At 43.7% G+C, this 21,647-nt stretch overlaps 1 long non-coding RNA gene across 1 annotated transcript; it reads left to right on the plus strand.

The window, feature by feature from the left end:
- The first annotated feature begins 10,050 nt into the window (after positions 1–10,050).
- On the plus strand, positions 10,051–13,171 carry LOC123726769 (uncharacterized). Its single transcript, XR_006758910.1, has 3 exons — positions 10,051–10,486; positions 11,036–11,572; positions 11,808–13,171. It is a non-coding gene; the product is annotated as an uncharacterized lncRNA (long non-coding RNA).
- The last annotated feature ends 8,476 nt before the right edge of the window (positions 13,172–21,647 follow it).

Genomic DNA, 21,647 nt, shown 5'->3' on the forward strand with positions numbered 1-21,647 from the left:
TATTGTAACGCCCTGGCCATAGAGAGGGGTTTTTTGTTCTTTATTTTGGTTAGGCCAGGGTGTTACATTGGGTGGGCGTTCTATGTTCTTTTTCTATGTTTTTGTATTTCTTTGTTTTGGGCCGTGTGTGGCTCCCAATCAGGCACAGCTGAAGTTCGTTGTGGTTGATTGGGAGTCACACATAAGTGCATGTTTTTCCGTTGGGGTTTTGTGGGTAATTGTTTCTGTTCAGTGTTTCACCTGACAGGACTGTTGGCTGTCAGTTTCTTATTTTGGATTTGTATAGTGTTCCATTTTATAATTAAATATGATGAACACTAACTCCGCTGCGTTTTGGTCCACTCTCTCTTCAGACAGCCCTTACAGATATCAACAACAACATCAATAAAATTGTGTTCTTATACTGTAGCTCTGAATGCACTCATGTCATGGTGACTCAGATTCCAGTCCGAGTCACTAGTCTATCCAAGGTGTGTTATTTTTAAAGGTAATGCTCGAGTTGACATACGCAGCAGCGTTTACCATAAACGTCTGGGATATTGCCTTTAAAGCAGCAGTTGAAACAATAACAAAGCCGTTTCCCCACCCTTGTTCCGGTAAAAAGCTGAGGGATGGGGCTGGAGAAATGTAACCACTCTCAAATTCATAGACAGAGCTATGGATGCAAGGACTGACCATCTGTGATATCAAAATGATAGTTTCACCCATGTTTTGAAGCTATATAGTGTTTGTTTACATTTAGTTTGTTTGCAAACATTGGAGTAAAACAATAAGTCATTGAAACACACACCCCCTTCTTCTTCTTCCAGGAGAGATGTTTATTTCTGTCGGTGCGATGCACAAAGAATCCCGGTGGCTGTACCGACTCTGACAGCTTATCCCCAGAGAGCCATGTTTCCATGAAACAGAGTATGTTACAATCCCTGATGTCTCTCTGGAAAGCAACCCTTGCTCTTGTTATCTAGAGAATAGACATTAGCGAGTAATATACTCGGAAGCAGTGCATGGTGTGCGCGCCTCCGAAGTCTGACCAGAAGGCCGCTCCGTCTACCGCTTCTGCAGCGATGTTCTTTTGGGTCAGCCTCTAGAATCAGTTCAAATGCTTTGTGTGGTTCGGACAAAGGATCCGCTTCGGGAAATTCGTATTCCTGGTCATAGTGCTGGTAAGTTGACATCGCTCTGATATCCAATAGTTCTTCCCGGCTGTATGTAATAAGACTTAAGATTTTCTGGGCTAACAATGTAAAAAATAATACCTAAAAAAAACGAAATCCTGCAAAGTTTCCTAAGGACTAGAAGCGAGGTGACCCTCTCTGTCGGCGCCATCTTGCAATGTAAAACGCCATTCAACGGCTGAGGGTTGAGGGTTGAGGGCTGTCTACTTTGCGCTTGAACCGCAGCCTGAACACGTGTTATGTACAAACGCGCACACACAGTTTCCATTGTGAGGAAATCTGAATCTTTGGATATGAGTTGAAACAGCAGCTGTGGAAATGTTATGGTTGGCTGAGACGATGGTACCACTGAAAAACTCCCCAGACACTGAACAGACGTGTGAATACACATACAGATGAAGATAATGTGAAAGTACACATGTGCATGCCTACCTACGTGTGCTTACGTACACAGAACCACTAAAGCGAGTATCTAACAAACAAGATAGTTTGGGAGGCGAGAGACAAGAGAGCAGTGAAGAAAAATAAGTGAAGTGAGAGAGGGAGCAGGAGAGGTCAGGGGAGAGAGGACAGAGCTGAGAGGACGGGGGAGAGGAGAGAAAGATAAGAAGAGAGGGGGGCGAGGAGGAGTCAGAGGGTGTGCTACACTAATGTGAAGAGACAGGGCCAGTCAGGGGAGCATCTGTTTTTAGAACTTTTCCTCTGTCTTACCTTCTCCTCCCTCTTTCCTCCTCTTCTTTCCTCCTCCTAGAAGAGGCTTGGGGGTAGCTTTAGGTCAGTGAGGGGCAAACAGACAACTTGTGCCACAATGATGCGCAACACGCCTGTTGCCACGGTTACACAGGTGATGATGATGATAATGATGGTGGTGATGATGATGATGATGACACATACACAGACACAGGCAAGTCTAGTCAGCCATTTGTGTGTGTGGCTTAACTTACACATACGCCATGAATTAAACATCAGCCTTCTTGATTAGAAAGTATGGAGCTGATGTAACAGGGAGTGTGTGTGTGTGTTTGTGTGGTCTTGTTCTTCTATCCTCATGGGTACCTAAAATCCCCAAAAGTCCCCACAAGGATAGTAAAACAAGGAAAATTCTCCCTCGTCCCCACAAGGAAAAAGGCTATTTTAAGTTTAGAGGCTAGGTTTAGGGTTTGGGTTAGAATTCAGGTTAGGGTAAGGGGTTAGGGCTCGGGTTAGGAGTGGGGGGGAGGGGTTGAGGGTGATGTATGTAAACACAAGCTTCACTGCCTTCGACCGGCAGCTGTGTCTCTCTCTGACACGCACGTACACAAGGGTGAGGTCATGCACGGACAAGCATGCATGCATATGCACACATGCACTCACTCACCCATGCTCATACACTCATTCACACAAACACACCACATTCAAGTTAGCATATTCTACACAGTATTTGTCTCTCACAACATAATAGCTGTAGTTTCCCCGCCCCTAGCGCCACATAAACACACATCTATTGGCCGTAAGAGCCCCAGGCAACTCCACGGAGGTAAAGACAGTGGACTAGAGAGAAGGTGAAAGGTCAAATCTCCTGTTCTCCCTGTGGCACACAGAGATCCTGCTCCATAAGAAACTCAGTGAAGGGTAGTGAAGGGAAGGAGGAAGGAGAGAGAGGGGGAATGAGGGCCTTGAGAGGGAAAGGCTATATGGACACGCATGGTGCTCAAATTGAGGACATATGTCGTGCAGCTGAGAGTCAAGTGTGGAGACGAATGGATTTGGTTCAGTCAGTTGTCCTGATGAGCCCTTCCCAGCTAGTTTATGCTGTTTCATAAATGTACCTCAATTTGCTAGAGGCTGAATGTATCTCACCGGAGAAAGCATCTGAGCAAACAAAACAGTGCCCCTCTGTCTCAGTATGTGTAGCCCATCTACAGTGGCTTGCGAAAGTATTCAACCCCTTGGCATTTTTCCTATTTTGTTGCATTACAACCTGTAATTTAAATGGATTGTTATTTGGATTTCATGTAATGGACATACACAAAATGGTCCAAATTGGTGAAGTGAAATGAAAAGAATGACTTGTTTCAAAAAATTTGAGAAAGAAAAATTTTAAAAGTTGTGCGTGCATATGTATTCAGCACATTTGCTATGAAGCCCCTAAATAAGATCTGGTGCAACCAGTTACCTTCAGAAGTCACATAATTAGTTAAATAAAGTCCACCTGTGTGCAATCTAAGTGTCACATAATCTGTCACATGATCAGTGTAAATATACACCTGTTCTGAAAGGCCCCAGAGTCTGCAACATCACTAAGCAAGGGGCACCACCAAGCAAGCGGCACCATGAAGACCAAAGACCTCTTCAAACAGGTCAGGGACAAAGTTGTGGAGAAGTAAAGATCAAGGTTGGGTTAAAAAAATCTCATACTTTAAACATCCCACGGAGCACCATTAAATCCATTATTAAAAAATGGAAAGAATATGGCACCACAACAAACCTGCCAAGAGAGGGCCGCCCACCAAAACTCACAGACCAGGCAAGGAGGGCATTAATCAGAGGCAACAAAGAGATGAAAGATAACCCTAAAGGAGCTGCAAAGCTCCACAGCGGAGATTGGATTATCTGTCCATAGGACCACTTTAAGCCGTACACTCCACAGAGCTGGGCTTTATGGAAGAGTGGCCAGAAAAAAAGCCATTGCTTAAAGAAAAAATAAGCAAACACGTTTGGTGTTCGCCAAAACACATGTGGGTACTCTAGTCAGATGAGACTAAAATTGAGCTTTTTGGCCATCAAGGAAAACGCTATGCCTGGCGCAAAACCAACACCTCTCATCACCCTGAGAACACCATCCCCACAGTGAAGCATGGTGTTGGCAGCATCATGCTGTGGGGATGTTTTTCATCGGCAGGGACTGGGAAACTGGTCAGAATTAAAGGAATGATGGATGGCGCTAAATACAGGGAAATTCTTGAGGGAAACCTGTTTAAGTCTTCCAGAGATTTGAGACTGGGATGGAGGTTCACCTTCCAGCAGGACAATGACCCTAAGCATACTGCTAAAGCAACACTCGAGTGGTTTAAGGGGAAACATTTAAATGTCTTGGAATGGCCTAGTCAAATCCCAGGCCTCAATCCAATTGAGAATCTGTGGTATGACTTAAAGATTGCTGTACACCAGCGGAACCCATCCAACTTGAAGGAGATGGAGCAGTTTTGCCTTGAAGAATGGACAAAAATCCCAGTGGCTAGATGTGCCAAGCTTATAAAGACATACCCCAAGAGACTTCCAGCTGTAATTGCTGCAAAAGGTGGCTCTACAAAGTATTGACTTTGGGGGGGGTGAATAGTTATGCACGCTCAAGTTTTCCGTTTTTTTGTGTTATTTCTTGTTTGTTTCACAATAAAAAATATTTTGCATCTTCAAAGTGGTAGGCATGTTGTGTAAATCAAGTGATACAAACCCCCCCAAAATGCAAGTGCAGCAGGCAATCCTCATTAAAAATGTAATTCCACATTTTATGAGGGGGTGTTGACTGGGAGGGCCTGTGATAGGTTGATGCAATAGACAGCCAAGTGGTAAATTGCATTTTGTTATAAAGAAAGGACAACATTTTTAGATAACGCACTTCACAACCAAAATGACTATACTACTTGTATCTGCTTGGCTGGGTAATTAACCTACTAGTTTATCAGACCAAGTATTTATTTTCTACAACGTTTCACATTTACATTTACATTTTACATTTAAGTCATTTAGCAGACGCTCTTATCCAGAGCGACTTACAAATTGGTGCATTCACCTTATGATATCCAGTGGAACAACCACTTTACAATAGTGCATCTAAATCTTTTAAGGGGGGGGGTTAGAAGGATTACTTTATCCTATCCTAGGTATTCCTTAAAGAGGTGGGGTTTCAGGTGTCTCCGGAAGGTGGTGATTGACTCCGCTGTCCTGGCGTCGTGAGGGAGCTTGTTCCACCATTGGGGTGCCAGAGCAGCGAACAGTTTTGACTGGGCTGAGCGGGAACTGTGCTTCCTCAGAGGAAGGGGGGCCAGCAGGCCAGAGGTGGATGAACGCAGTGCCCTTGTTTGGGTGTAGGGCCTGATCAGAGCATGAAGGTATGGAGGTGCCGTTCCCTTCACAGCTCCGTAGGCAATCACCATGGTCTTGTAGCGGATGCGAGCTTCAACTGGAAGCCAGTGGAGAGAGCGGAGGAGCGGGGTGACGTGAGAGAACTTGGGAAGGTTGAACACCAGACGGGCTGCGGCATTCTGGATGAGTTGTAGGGGTTTAATGGCACAGGCAGGGAGCCCAGCCAACAGCGAGTTGCAGTAATCCAGACGGAAGATGACAAGTGCCTGGATTAGGACCTGCGCCGCTTCCTGTGTGAGGCAGGGTCGTACTCTGCGAATGTTGTAGAGCATGAACCTACAGGATCGGGTCGCCGCCTTGATGTTAGTGGAGAACGACAGGGTGTTGTCCAGGATCACGCCAAGGTTCTTAGCACTCTGGGAGGAGGACACAAGGGAGTTGTCAACCGTGATGGCGAGATCATGGAACGGGCAGTCCTTCCCCGGGAGGAAGAGCAGCTCCGTCTTGCCGAGGTTCAGCTTGAGGTGGTGATCCGTCATCCACACTGATATGTCTGACAGACATGCAGAGATGCGATTCGCCGCCTGGTTATCAGAAGGGGGAAAGGAGAAGATTAATTGTGTGTCGTCTTCATAGCAATGATAGGAGAGACCATGTGAGGATATGACAGAGCCAAGTGACTTGGTGTATAGCGAGAATAGGAGAGGGCCTAGAACAGAGCCCTGGGGGACACCAGTGGTGAGAGCGCATGGTGCGGAGACAGATTTTCGCCACGCCACCTGGTAGGAGCGACCTGTCAGGTAGGACGCAATCCAAGCGTGGGCCGCGCCGGAGATGCCCAACTCGGAGAGGGTGGAGAGGAGGATCTGATGGTTCACAGTATCAAAGGCAGCAGATAGGTCTAGAAGGATGAGAGCAGAGGAGAGAGAGTTAGCTTTAGCAGTGCGGAGAGCTTCCGTGACACAGAGAAGAGCAGTCTCAGTTGAATGCCCAGTCTTGAAACCTGACTGATTAGGATCAAGAAGGTCATTCTGAGAGAGATAGCAGGAGAGCTGGCCAAGGACGGCACGTTCAAGAGTTTTGGAGAGAAAAGAAAGAAGGGATACTGGTCTGTAGTTGTTGACATCGGAGGGATCGAGTGTAGGTTTTTTTCAGAAGGGGTGCAACTCTCGCTCTCTTGAAGACGGAAGGGACGTAGCCAGCGGTCAAGGATGAGTTGATGAGCGAGGTGAGGTAGGGGAGAAGGTCTCCGGAAATGGTCTGGAGAAGAGAGGAGGGGATAGGGTCAAGTGGGCAGGTTGTTGGGCGGCCGGCCGTCACAAGACGCGAGATTTCATCTGGAGAGAGAGGGGAGAAAGAGGTCAAAGCACAGGGTAGGGCAGTGTGAGCAGGACCAGCGGTGTCGTTTGACTTAGCAAACGAGGATCGGATATCGTCAACCTTCTTTTCAAAATGGTTGACGAAGTCATCCGCAGAGAGGGAGGAGGGGGGAGGAGGATTCAGGAGGGAGGAGAAGGTAGCAAAGAGCTTCCTAGGGTTAGAGGCAGATGCTTGGAATTTAGAGTGGTAGAAAGTGGCTTTAGCAGCAGAGACAGAAGAGGAGAATGTAGAGAGGAGGGAGTGAAAGGATGCCAGGTCTGCAGGGAGGCGAGTTTTCCTCCATTTCCGCTCTGCTGCCCGGAGCCCTGTTCTGTGAGCTCGTAGTGAGTCGTCAGCCACGGAGCAGGAGGGGAGGACCGAGCCGGCCTGGAGGATAGGGGACAGAGAAAATCAAAGGATGCAGAAAGGGAGGAGAGGAGGGTTGAGGAGGCAGAATCAGGAGATAGGTTGGAGAAGGTTTGAGCAGAGGGAAGAGATGATAGGATCGAAGAGGAGAGAGTAGCGGGAGAGAGAGAGCGAAGGTTGGGACGGCGCAATACCATCCGAGTAGGGGCAGAGTGAGAAGTGTTGGATGAGAGCAAGAGGGAAAAGGATACAAGCTAGTGGTCGGAGATTTGGAGGGGAGTTGCAATGAGATTAGTGGAAGAACAGCATCTAGTAAAGATGAGGTCAAGCGTATTGCCTGCCTTGTGAGTAGGGGGGAAGGTGAGAGGGTGAGGTCAAAAGAGGAGAGGAGTGGAAAGAAGGAGGCAGAGAGGAATGAGTCAAAGGTAGACGTGGGGAGGTTAAAGTCACCCAGAACTGTGAGAGGTGAGCCATCTTCAGGAAAGGAACTTATCAAGGCGTCAAGCTCATTGATGAACTCTCCAATGGAACCTGGAGGGCGATAAATGATAAGGATGTTAAGCTTGAAAGGGCTGGTAACTGTGACAGCATGGAATTCAAATGAGGAGATAGACAGATGTGTCAGGGGAGAAAGAGAGAATGTCCACTTGGGAGAGATGAGGATTCCAGTGCCACCACCCCGCTGGCTCGATGCTCTAGGGGTATGCGAGAACACGTGGGCAGACGAAGAGAGAGCAGTAGGAGTAGCAGTGTTATCTGTGGTAATCCATGTTTCCGTCAGCGCCAGAAGTCTAGGGACTGGAGGGTAGCATAGGCTGAGATGAACTCAGCCTTGTTGGCTGCAGACCGGCAGTTCCAGAGGCTGCCGGAGACCTGGAACTCCACGTGGGTCGTGCGCGCTGGGACCACCAGGTTAGAGTGGCAGCGGCCACGCGGTGTGAATAACACATAACACACAGTATCATTGTTTATGAAGCCGTCTGTGTCATCAGGGCAATAACTTGATTCAAGCTAATTCTAGGTCGTCACTAGTTACCACCACCACAAAGTCATAAAGCCTGGTTTTAAATCCAACGCTTACCTTAACCTTAACCACACTGCTAACCTTATGCCTAACCTTAACCATAGCCAATTTTGACTTTGTGGCTGTGGTATTTTATGCTTTACAGATGTAGACCGACTGTAGCTCCAGATTGGATTGGATTCAGGCTGCTGACGCCGTTACGGTTGGTTGCTCTTAGCTCACTGTATTAGTCAGGCTCAAACATGAGTTCGCTACCACCATAGTTGCATCCATTATTTAGTTTTGCCCCTAGACAATACAGAATACACTTGTATGAGCTATGAGCTAATTTGCAAATCTGATTTGTAGGCTAATGTTAGCTAGCCTGTAGCTAGCTAGCCTGCCTCACTAGCATTATCAAATGTTAACGTTATATAACTAGCAATATCTAGACAATACACAATAAATGTGTATGTTCTACGACCTAACTAAATTGTAATGAGGTAGCTAGCTAGCAATTAACATTATCTAAAATGTGTAACCATTATCTCTGGTTATACTCAACACCCCCGGCCGTTGTACACCAAGCTAGCGTTACTTGTGCAGACTTGGGGACCGACGAACTCCAACCACCTATTCTGCGTACTAGCTAGGGTCCTTCGTCAGTGCATGCAAACCATACAACTCTGGCTGTGGAGACATGGTCAATCCGTGTAGGGCTTTTCAGTCTCAAATGGACATGATCCTTTGAATGCGTTGGGGCGATGAAACAACGGCACCCCATTCAATGAAGGGAAGCAAAGCGGATGAAGGGGCAATTTGCACGTGGAGCTTGGCAAAAGGGGTCATGATTTGTTGACATGATTGTAATCCAATCTCAACCTTAATTTACTTGTTGTGACGTACTGAGGTTCCAAACTCTGTTTTAGACGAGACTGACTTAATAACTCGAATGATCCTATTTACACTTTGTAGTACATTTTGACACTAGAATAAATGTTTAGGACTCATATAGGCTGTTTTCAAATTGATTAGTTTCTTTTTAGGGGGGGTCGCTCTTTAAGTAATTTTCCATATTTTCTGCAAGTCATGTTGCTTTGGCTAGCTGTCTTCTGAGGTGAGCTCGTGATGGGTGTATGTCTTATTTATTATTTTATTATTATTATTTATGCTTTGTGTTTTAGTGATGTGGATGCAGATGCAGAACATTCTGTAATACATTTTCTCTTTTCTGTATTTTACAGTTGTACAAATATCTTTCACTAAAGATTCAAAACGGTACTCCTGCCTCCTGGGTCTTTATTGGGAGTTGTAAGCTATCTGCCAAGCTTAGTTCCTTACACACATTGTGACGGCAGAACAACAAAGTTGGCAACTGTTTTCTCTTTAGGACCTGGAGGCAGCGGCAGGTAAAGGTATGGGCGACATGGGCAGCCGCCCAGGGCGGCATCTTGCCGTGGGCGCACGGGGTGCCGGCACAATTTTTTTTTGTGGAATGGTGACATTTGCGCGATCGGTTTTCTATCGCTCATTTGCACATCACGTCAATGATATCACGTCACCGTGTGGGACTGTGGGTCAATTAACCTTGTCGGAGTGGGCGCCCTGATTCTAGTTTGTGAGCTAGGCAGGCTACTGCCTGGGAAGGTCTCCCACTCAGAAGTACGAGATGAGGAGGGGAGCGGGGGTAGGTTGACCTGAGGTCTTCCCACTGGAAGCCCGAGGTAGAGGGAGCAGAGAATCTATCAAATAGCGCACCTCTAACTTTGTACAGTACTAATGCAATTAGTAAAATCAGTCACACTACGAAATGCTACCAAATAAACCACAATTCATTCATAATACTGTGAATATATAGTTTCACAGACATATTGGTGAATTTTTTTAATGGTTTGTGCGAAATCGTTAAGAATAATATAAAACCAGTCTTCACCAAGGTGTATTTGTCACGAATCCCACCAAAGGTGGCTCCCCTGCCTGCTCGGGCGGCGCTCGGCGGTCGTCGTCGCTACTAGCCGCCGCTGATCCCTTTTTCCTTTTCTGTTGGTATGTCTTATTGTTTGCACCTGTTCCTTATTTGTGTGTGTTGATTTGTGGTTATTTAAGCATGTTTAGCCCGCCCAGGTTTGTGCGGGATTATTTTATCGTCAGTGTGCTTGTTTGATGTGCTGGCGATCTGCTTGGATTATTTTCTTTCCGGACTGTGTGCCGTTGTGTATGGGTTGGTAATTTTGTTTCACACGCCTGTTGTGTTGGCGTCGACCGTGTCGTACCAGAGAAAATAAATCTCATTTTTTCTTTACCTCTGCTCTCTGCGCCTGACTCCTACCACCACTCCTAGCATTCGTGACAGTATTGGTTTAGTCTTGACTCTTGGTTGATAGTGTTGGGGGATGGGTAATGTATTGATGCTTGAGAGCCAAATCAACACAAATGGATAAGAAAAGGTCTAAACCATCAGGTGCCCAGTTTAGGAAATAGAGGAAAGAAGAAGAGGAGAAACGTGCAAAAGATAAAGGTATGCAGCTATGTCATCTCTTTATGAGTATAATATTATGCATGTCATGAAATAGGCTAGTATAACACTTATGTTTGTTAGCCTATGTTGCTTGTTATGCTATTACACATAGGGCGACAATATTCTGTTTTCTGTCCAACTAACTTACATAACATTGGATATCATTTCACACAGTTTCATCATGATAATGTGTGTAGCCTGCAGCAAAACGATTACAACCTAACTAGCACATTATTGATTTGGTTAACTTTCATTGAGGTGACATCATAAAGGTTTTCTGTGATTGTATTAACTAGGTCCTGAGCTCAGTAAGGGGAATTTCCAATGCTGTAGGCTAACTTAAAAGATGTCTATGTTATGCAGATATTTTGTACCTTTTGTGATATATTGAGTCTTTTGGGGTGTCTTATGCCTAGAATTAGCCAAGGAGGTTGTATGGTTCATCTGGTTCCTATTCTGAAAATTTGATAAATTGTGCATAATATTTAATTGTGCAACAAATGTATTTAGGGTGTCAGACTCATATACTGTATTTCAATGCAAATTCAGGGGCACTTCTGAAATATTTTGGAGCACCCTCTGGCACTGGCCAGGATGAGGAGCCATCCACCTCCTCAGCCACACAGGCCTCTTCAGAAATGATCTCAGAGCCTCAGGATGAGGAGCCATCCACCTCCTCAGCCACACAGGCCTCTTCAGAAATGATCTCAGACCCTCAGGATGAGGAGCCATCTACCTCCTCAGCCACACAGGCCTCTTCAGAAATGATCTTGGAGCCTCAAGATGAGGAGCCATCCACCTCCTCAGCCACACAGGCCTCTTCATAAATGATCTCAGACCCTCAGGATGAGGAGCCATCTACCTCCTCAGCCACACAGGCCTCTTCAGAAATGATCTTGGAGCCTCAAGATGAGGAGCCATCCACCTCCTCAACCACACAGGCCTCTTCATAAATGATCTCAGAGCCTCAGGATGAGGAGCCATCCACCTCCTCAGCCACAAAGGTGTCTTCACAAATGTTATCTGAGCCTGAGGATGAGGATGAAGACCCATTTGCTTCCACTTCTCTCCAGCAGGATTCTTCAGGTGTGTGTGTGTGTGTGTGTGTGTGTGTGTGTGTGGGTACACGCACATGTTTTCATGTGTGCATCCCTGCATAACATAAACAAAATAAATAATTTCCCTTTTGAAAAGTTTTAAGTTTCCATATTGTAAGTAACAATGATGGTTTTATTATTACTGGGTATGTATGTGGGATGTTCCACCCCTATAAATGCTGTGAATAACGTGTGTAAACTAATGCCCATGTGCTCTCCATTAGAAATGCCTGTGGCAGCATCCCCACCAAATCCTGCTGCTGAGGATGAACCACTGTCTACAGACCCTGCTGACTGGCCGTCAGTTCTGACTGACAGAATTCGGACACAACTAGTTTGCAGAGGACCAAGTGAGGTACCACCTAACTTTGTTTTCCCAAGGAATGGGAGAGTGATGGAAGAAGTTGCCACCACCAGTATTTCAGGAAGACCTTGGTGAGTGGTGAAAAAATCAGTAAAGGTTGGTTGGTGTATTCTGAAAGAAACAACAGCCTCTTCTGCTTCTGCTACAAACTCTTTTCTAAGAAGAAAATTAATTTAGAAAACTCAGGACTGACAGATTGGAAACATGCAAGTTCTTTGCTGACTTCACATGACAGCAGTCCAGAACACCAAAACTGCATGAAAACATGGAAAGAACTTGCAATAAGGATCTAAAAAGGGGAAACAATTGATAAGCATGAGATGGCATTTATGGAGGCTGAGAGGATAAGATGGAGAGAGGTGTTGACACATCTGACTGCTATTGTGCAGTCTCTGACAATTAGAACTCTGGCACTAAGGGGACACACTGAAACACAGTACTCTCCATCAAATTGACATTTCCTCAGAGGTTGAACTGATGTTACAATTTGATCCAGTCATGAAAGAGCACCTGGGAGAGAAGTTTGGAGTGCTGTCAACCTTCCAAAGTCTCTCAAATGAGGAGCTGACAGAACAATGTGAGGCCCTTAGTATGACACTGCAGTATAAAGAACACTCAGACTTGGATGGCAGAGAGCTTGCACAGGAACTGAAGAAGTTGCCTGACTTGCTATCGAAGACCATGACCCTGCCTGAGCTGCTGATATTTATACACGAAAGGGAGCTCTCAGAAATGTATCCAAATTTGTTGACTGCTCTCAGAATGTGTCTTACCCTTCCAATGACCGTAGCTGAAGCAGAGAGGAGCTTTTCAAAGCTGAAGCTCATCAAATCCTACCTGAGGTCCACCATGTCACAGGAACGCCTTAGTGGCCTTGCTGTCATCAGTATTAACCATGCAATTGCTGGGCAGATTTCTTATGATGATGTAATTGATGACTTTGCGTCAAGGAAGACAAGAAAGGTCAGAGTTTAGATGGCAGTTGTGCAATTTAGTTTGTGTGTTTCTTGTTTGAAGTTGCAATAGTACAATAATCAGGTTATCTTCTTTATAAGTGTGCTATTCTATTTGTGTAATATAGATTTGTACAATTTAGATTTATTTGTGTTTTTTATTAGCAATAGGGTAATAGTGTAATAATTTGATTCTCTTTTACATTTGTATTTATATACTACAATTTGTTTCTATTTGTCTTTGTTACTTTTTTTCTATTTATGAGTTATTTTTGTGTATCATTTTATATTTATATCGTTTTAAATATTATAATTATTTATTTGTGTTGTTCCAAATGTCTGAATAAAAATTACAGTTAGTGCAGATGGTGTTTTTTGGAGGGGAGGGGAGGGGGGGTTCATCCAGGGAGCCATACAAGCTAGAACCGCCACTGCCTGGAGGGGTATAAAAAAAGGTGGATGAATACAGAAATGAAAGACTTCTTTATTCTCCAAAGGCCACCACTGTGCTAATTTCAACCAAAAACTGCCTGATCTTTACATAACAAAGGCTTCAGTAGAGCCTCATGACAAATGACACATTCTTCCTGTAAAAGTAGCCTGACATATTTAGTCAAAGCAACATTAGAGGGAGGTAGAAGTGAGAAATGGGCATAGATTTTTTTAAACTGATATTACTTCATAATATTTCATATTAAATGTTGTGTCATGTATTTGTACACACTGGTTCACACTGCTTTAATGCTTCACTATATGGCGTTCTGTAGCTTTGTGTAGCAGAACGACCACCCTGTGTGCTAGTACCAAGTCTACCAACAGAGTTACTGTCCTTCACATCACAGTGTGCAAATGATGAGTCCAATTTCTTTACTTTGCTCATTTTTGCTGCCTTGTAAAATACACTTTTCAGATAGCTTATAAAGGATGATGCTTGTTCCCAAGCTAAAAAGGGCCATGGTTTGCGCCATGATAAGTGAGTCATTAGTTATTTGACCAAGTATTGATTGTGAAAGAGGAGAATGTTTGAGAAGATGCCTGCTGCAATGCAGCTATATCACACTGGGCCACGCATCATTGAGTCTACAGCAACGATAATAAATGGACACAAACACTCTGTCCCTCACGTACAGTGAGGGGAAAAAAGTATTTGATCCCCTGCTGATTTTGAAGGTTTGCCCACTGACAAAGAAATGATCAGTCTATCATTTTAATGGTAGGTTTATTTTAACAGTGAGAGACAGAATAACAACAAAACAATCCAGAAAAACGCATGTAAAAAATGTTATAAATTGATTTGCATTTTAATGAGGGAAATAAGTATTTGACCCCTCTGCAAAATATGACTTAGTACTTGGTGGCATAACCCTTGTTGGCAATCACAGAGGTCAGACGTTTCTTGTAGTTGGCCACCAGGTTTGCACACATCTCAGGAGGGATTTTGTCCCACTCCTCTTTGCAGATCTTCTCCAAGTCATTAAGGTTTCGAGGCTGATGTTTGACAACTCGAACCTTCAGCTCCCTCCACAGATCTTCTATGGGATTAAGGTCTGGAGACTGGCTAGGCCACTCCAGGACCTTAATGTGCTTCTTCTTGAGCCACTCCTTTGTTGCCTTGGCCGTGTGTTTTGGGTCATTGTCGTGCTGGAATACCCATCCACGACCCATTTTCAATGCCCTGGCTGAGGGAAGGAGGCCCCTCCATCGTCCCTTTGATGTGGTGAAGTTGTCCTGTCCCCTTAGCAGAAAAACACCCCGAAAGCATAATGTTTCCACCTCCATGTTTGACGGTGGGGATGGTGTTTTTGGGGTCATAGGCAGCATTCCTCCTCCTCCAAACACGGTGAGTTGAGTTGATGCCAAAGAGCTCCATTTTGGTCTCATCTGACCACAACACTTTCACCCAGTTGTCCTCTGAATCATTCAGATGATCATTGGCAAACTTCAGATGAGCATTTATATGTGCTTTCTTGAGCAGGGGGACCTTGCGGGCACTGCAGGATTTCAGTCCTTCACGGCGTAGTGTGTTACCAATTGTTTTCTTGGTGACTATGGTCCCAGCTGCCTTGAGATTATTGACAAGATCCTCCCATGTAGTTCTGGGCTGATTCCTCACCATTCTCATGATCATTGCAACTCCACAAGGTGAGATCTTGCATGGAGTCCCAGGCCGAGGGAGATTGACAGTTCTTTTGTGTTTTTTCCATTTGTGAATAATCGCACCAACTGTTGTCACCTTCTCACCAAGCTGCTTGGCGATGGTCTTGTAGCCCATTCCAGCCTTGTGTAGGTCTACAATCTTGACCCTGACATCCTTGGAGAGCTCTTTGGTCTTGGCCATGGTGGAGAGTTTGGAATCTGATTGATTGATTGCTCCTGTGGACAGGTGTCTTTTATACAGTTAACAAACTGAGATTAGGAGCACTCCCTTTAACCTCTTACATCTAGATGTTCCGCTAGCGGAACACCTGCTCCAATATCCAATGATGGGCGTGGCGCGAAATACAAATTCCTCTAAAATCCAAAAACTTCCATTTTTCAAACATATGACTATTTTACAGCATTTTAAAGACAAGACTCTCGTTAATCTAACCACACTGTCCGATTTCAAAAAGGCTTTACAGCGAAAGCAAAACATTAGATTATGTCAGCAGAGTACCCAGCCAGAAATAATCAGACTACCCATTTTTCAAGCTAGCATATAATGTCACAAAAAACAAAACCACAGCTAAATGCAGCAGTAACCTTTGATGATCTTCATCAGATGACAACCCTAGGACATTATGTTATACAATGCATGCATGTTTTGTTCAATCAAGTTCATATTTATATCAAAAACCAGGTTTTTTACATTAGCATGTGACGTTCAGAACTAGCATACCCCCCGCAAACCTCCGGTGAATTTACTAAATTACTCACGATAAACGTTCACAAAAAACATAACAATTATTTTAAGAATTATAGATACAGAACTCCTCTATGCAATCGATATGTCCGATTTTAAAATAGCTTTTCGGTGAAAGCACATTTTACAATATTCTCAGTAGATAGCCCGGCATCACAGGGCTAGCTATTTAGACACCCACCAAGTTTAGCACTCACCAATATCAGATTTACTATTAGAAAAGTTTGATTACCTTTCCTGTTCTTCGTCAGAATGCACTCCCAGGACTTCTACTTCAATAACAAATGTTGGTTTGGTCCAAAATAATCCATCGTTATATCCAAATAGCGGCGTTTTGTTCGTGCGTTCTAGACACTATCCGAATGGTAAATAAGGGTCGTGCGCATGGCACATTTCGTGACAAAAGATTTCTAAATATTTCATTACCGTACTTCGAAGCATGTCAACCGCTGTTTAAAATCAATTTTTATGCCATTTTTCTCGTAAAAAAGCGATAATATTCCGACCGGGAATCTGTGTTTCGGCAAATAAAGGGAAAAACAGAAAGACGGGGGCGGCCAGTGCACGAGCCTAAGCCCTTTGTCCTCTGATAGACCACTTAGCAAAAGCGCTCGTGTGTTTCAGCCAGGGCTTTGAATTACGTCATTCAGCTTTTTGCCGCCTTCTGAGAGACCATGTGAGCCGTGGGAAGAGTCACGTTAGAGCAGAGATCCTTTGTAATGGATAGAGATGGCAAAGAAGTTCAAGAAATGGTCAGACAGGGTACTTCCTGTACAGAATCTTCTCACGTTTTGGCCTGCCAAATGAGTTCTGTTATACTCACAGACACCATTCAAACAGTTTTAGAAACGTTGGAGTGTTTTCTATCCAAAGCTAATAATTATATGCATATTCTAGTTTCTGGGCAGGACTAATAATCAGATTAAATCGGGTACGTTTTTTTATCCAGCCGTGAAAATACTGCCCCCTAGCCATAACAGGATAACAATTTTTACAGCACTTCTGGGCTGTACAGCGACAAAATTCAGAACACCAAGTCAGAACCGTAGGATAAATACAGGGGGCATATAAGCAGACAATGAAAACTCTTACAATATTTGATGATGACATTTTTCTAAAACAGGCTATAGGCTACATGTGCACCACCAAGTCAGAACAGTAGGCTAAATTAAGAGGTGAAAATAGACCAAAGTATTAGGGTGAGGCACATGGGCTGCTAACATCGTACACAACATACACTTAGTATTACTTTCTTAGCTACAGTATGCATATCTCCCTGGCATATTACATCATTTATGTAAGAGATTGGTATTTTGCCAACATCTATTTAGGCATATTAAAACACTTCCGTCTTTTCCCGATTATGAGTATGATCCGATCCAACTATGAACTGTCAATTGCGGATACGATTACGAATATGAGTATGGTCAGGTCGGCACAGCCCTACTTGTGTGGTGTGTGTGTCTTTCTGTGTGTGTGTGTGTGTGTGTGTGTGTGTGTGTGTGTGTGTGTGTGTGTGTGTGTGTGTGTAACTGAGTTAAACCTCTGTGGAGAGTCCAGTGGAAGATAAACACACAGAGAGAGATCATCTCTAATCCTGGATTGAAGCAGGATCCTTTAGCTCAATTAAACTTCTCTACACACACACACACACACACACACACACACACACACACACACACACACACACACACACACACACACACACACACACACACACACACACACACACACACACACACACACACACACACACACACACACACACACAGACAGACAGATATGCAGGATCCTCACATTCACATACATCACATAGACAAACTTACTAAAATATCTTTGTCATCTGTCCCTCTGATCTATATATTTGTTTCTGTGTTTTATTTCATGTGATGTTACACAATGTTAAGTCTGTTTCCAGTCTGTGTTTTATTCTTAATATTATTTCATTCCACTGTAAACACTCTGCTGGATGGACAAACAACTGTTTTCCACTCAGGAACAATGACAGCAAGTTACACACTCAAAATGTCAACACAACACAAATACACAAACACGCGCACACACGCACGCACGCACGCACACACACACACACACCGTGTGTTTAACTAAGAGCAACAGTTAAAAGTGTTGTCTCCACTGGGGCCTGAAATGTACTTTCCTTCCTGCTGCACACCCAGAGAAACAATGAGCCACATTTAATCTGTGGTCCTTATGTGTGTGCGTGTGTGTGTGTGTGCATCCCAAGATTATTATAGTAAACTGAAACTAAAATGAAAACTAATCATGAAAATAAATGTTTAGTAAACTGATATGAAATAATGAACAAACCTGTTTGAAAAACTAAAACTATACTGAAACTATTATCTTTCACTCCAAAACAAATTAAAATAAAATAAAAACCATCATGAAATATCTACACTTTGGACAAAAATCTATTGGGGTTTTCCATTGGGTTTTCAAGACTTTGGGGGGTTTACAAGCTACTTAATCTGGCCCCGGTTTCCCAAAAGCATTTTAAGGCTAAATTCAACGTCAGAACCATAGGATCCTGGCAGGTAAATGCGGCCAAGCGATGTTTCAAACAGGCCTAGCTTTGTGTGTCACTATCACTAGATATCACTAGCTAACAGGGAAAGAAGCTAGGTAGCTAACTTGATTCTAACTTGATGTATTACTAAAGTTAAAAAGCATTAGATTGGTGTAAACATGAGCGACAGAGAGTTTCGTTTCACCATATTTTCACACCAGTCTCTGCGATATTCCTTTTAAATCCAGGTCACATGCAGATTGACTTCATAATTTAAACAATCTAACCATCACTTTATGTATTACTATCCTCCATGTGCAGGAAGTGACATCCCAAAAAACAAACACAAACTATAAACCCAAGTGGCTCTTAGCCTCCCACACATGCTTTCTATCCTGAACACAGAAAAAAAAGTGTTACATATGGTAATAGTTAAATCATATATACAAATATTTGTATCAAACTTAAACTAAAGAAAAACTAGCAAATCAGGCCTGAAAAATGCATATTTGTGTAAACTTCCTCATTTTCTCCCTCCCTCCCTCCCTCCCTCCCTCCCTCCCTCCCTCCCTCCCTCCCTCCCTCCCTCCCATTTCTCATTACTAAATTAACCACCGTGAGTAGTAAGGCTGGTCCATTTGTCCTGGCTGGCTGTATGTGAAATCCCTCCCATCAAAATGATAGAAATGTAATCCTCAAGCAGCTCGCCCACACAGATGTCATCCAGCCAGCCAGCCAGGCTAAGAGAGCTTTACTAAACTTTACTAGGGTCAAATCAAAGCATATCAAATTTTGTTGGTCACGTACACATATTTTGCAGATGTTATCGCAGGTACAACAAAATGCTTATGTTTCCAGCTCCAACAAAACAATGCACACAAATCCCTAAAAATTTAAAGAAAGACATCAAGAAATATCAGCACTGGAATATAAATCTATATGTATATGATGGTGTGTATAGACATTATGGACAGTATATGAATAGAAAAGGTGTACAGCAGTAGTTATATAGGATGAGCCTTGACTAGAATACAGTATACACATATGAAGTGGGTAAAACAGTATGTAAACATTATTAAAGTGACCAGTGTTCTTGCATGCAATTCACTCGGAAAGTAGTCAGGCCCCTTGACTTTTTCCACATTTTGCTTTGTTACAACCTTATTCTAAAATTGATTAAATAGTTTATTTCCGTTATCAATCTACACACAATAGCCCCATAATGACAAAGCAAAAACAGGTTTTTATTTAAAACATTTAAAAAAAGGAAATATCACATTTACATAAGTATTCAGCCCCATTACTCAGTACTTTGTTGAAGCGCCTTTGGCAGCGATTACAGCTTAGAGTCTTCTTATGTATGAAGCTACAAGCTTGGCACACCTGTATGTAATAAATGTAAATGTGACACACCTGGATGTAATAAATGTATCACTAGTCACTTTAAACAATGCCACTTGATATAATGTTTACATACCCTACATTACTCATCTCATATGTATATACTGTACTCTATACCACCTACTGCATCTTGCCTATGCTGCACGGCCATTGCTCATCCATATATGTCCATACTCTTATTCATCCCTTTACACTTGTGTGTATAAGGTAGTTGTTGTGAAATTGTTAGATTACTTGTTAGATATTACTGCACTGTCGGAACTAGAAGCACAAGCATTTCACTACACTCACATTAACATCTGCTAACCATGTGTATGTGACCAATAAAAAAATATTTTATTTTATTTGGGGAGTTTCTCACATTCTTCTCTGCAGATCCTCTCAAGCTCTGTCAGGTTTGATGGGGAGCGTCGCTGCACAGCTATTTTCAGGTCTCTCCACTGTCTCCACCTTCTAGCTCTGGCTGGGCCACTCAAGGACATTAAAAGACTTGTCCCGAAGCCACTCCTGCATTGTCTTGGCTGTGTGCTTAGGGTTGTTGTACTGTTGGAAGGTTAACCTTCTCCCCAGTCTGAGGTCCTGAGCGCTCTGGAGCAGGTTTTTATCAAGGACCTCTCTGTACTGTGCTCCGTTCATCTTTCCCTCAATCCTGACTAGTCTATCAATCCCTGTCGCTAAAAAACATCCCCGCAAGACGCTGCCATCACCCTGCGTCACCCCCAGGTTTTCTCCAGACTTGACGTGTGGCATTCAGGCCAAAGAGTTCAATCTTTGTTTCATCAGACCAGTTAATCTTGTTTTTCATGGTCTGAGAGTCCTTTAGGTGCCTTTTGGCAAACTCCAAGCGGGCTGTCATGTGCCTTTTATTGAGGAGTGGCTTTTGTCTGGTAACTCGACCATAAAGGCCTGATTGATGGAGTGTTGCAGAGATGGTTGTCCTTCTAGAAGGTTCTCCCATCTCCACAGAGGTACGCTTCGTCAGAGTTACCATCGGGTACTTGGTCACCTCCCTGACCAAGGCCCTTCTCCCCTGATTGCTCAGTTTGGCTGGGCGGCTAGCTCTACGAAGAGTCTTGGTGGTTCCAAACATCTTCCATTTAAGAATGACAGAGGCCACTGTATTCTTGGAGAACTTCAATGCTGCAGACATTTTTTGGTACCCTTCCCCAGATCTGTGTCTCGACACAATCCTGTCTCGGAGCTCTACCGACAATTCCTTGGACCTCATAGCTTAGTTTTTGCTCTAACATGCACTGTGAACTGTGGGACGGGTGTGTGCCCTTCCAAATCGTGTCCAATCAATTGAATTTACCACAGGTGGACTCCAATCAAGTTGTAAAAACATCTCAATGATGACCAATGGAAACAGGATGCACCTGAGCTCAATTTCGAGTCTCATAGCAAAGGGTCTGAATAATTATGTAAATAAGGTGTTTGTTTTATTTATTTTTGAAATACATTTATGAACATTCCTAAAAACTTGTTTCACTTTGTCATTATGGGATAGTGTGTGTAGATTGATGAGGAATTTTTTCTCTCCATCCATTTTGGACTAAGGCTGTAACATAACAAAATGTGGAATAAGTCAAGGAGTCTGAATACTTTACAAATGTGCTGTACATAGGGCAGCAGTCTCTAAGGTACAGGGTAGAGTACCAGGTGGTAGCCGGCTAGTTCAGGGCAGGGTACTGGGAGGAGGCCGGCTAGTGGTGACTATTTAACAGTCTGTTGGTCTGGAGATACAAGCTGTTTTTCAGGCTCTCGGTCCCAGCTTTGATGCACCTACAGTATACTGTCTCCACCTTCTAGATGGTAGCAAGGTGAACAGGCCGTGGCTCGGGTGGCTGAGGTCATTGATGATCTTCTTGGCCTTCCTGACACCGGGTGAATACAATACTGAAAGAAGAGAAACTATAT

The sequence above is a fragment of the Salmo salar genome, chromosome ssa01, assembly GCF_905237065.1.
Source record: "Salmo salar chromosome ssa01, Ssal_v3.1, whole genome shotgun sequence".
NCBI classification, from domain to species: domain Eukaryota; kingdom Metazoa; phylum Chordata; class Actinopteri; order Salmoniformes; family Salmonidae; genus Salmo; species Salmo salar.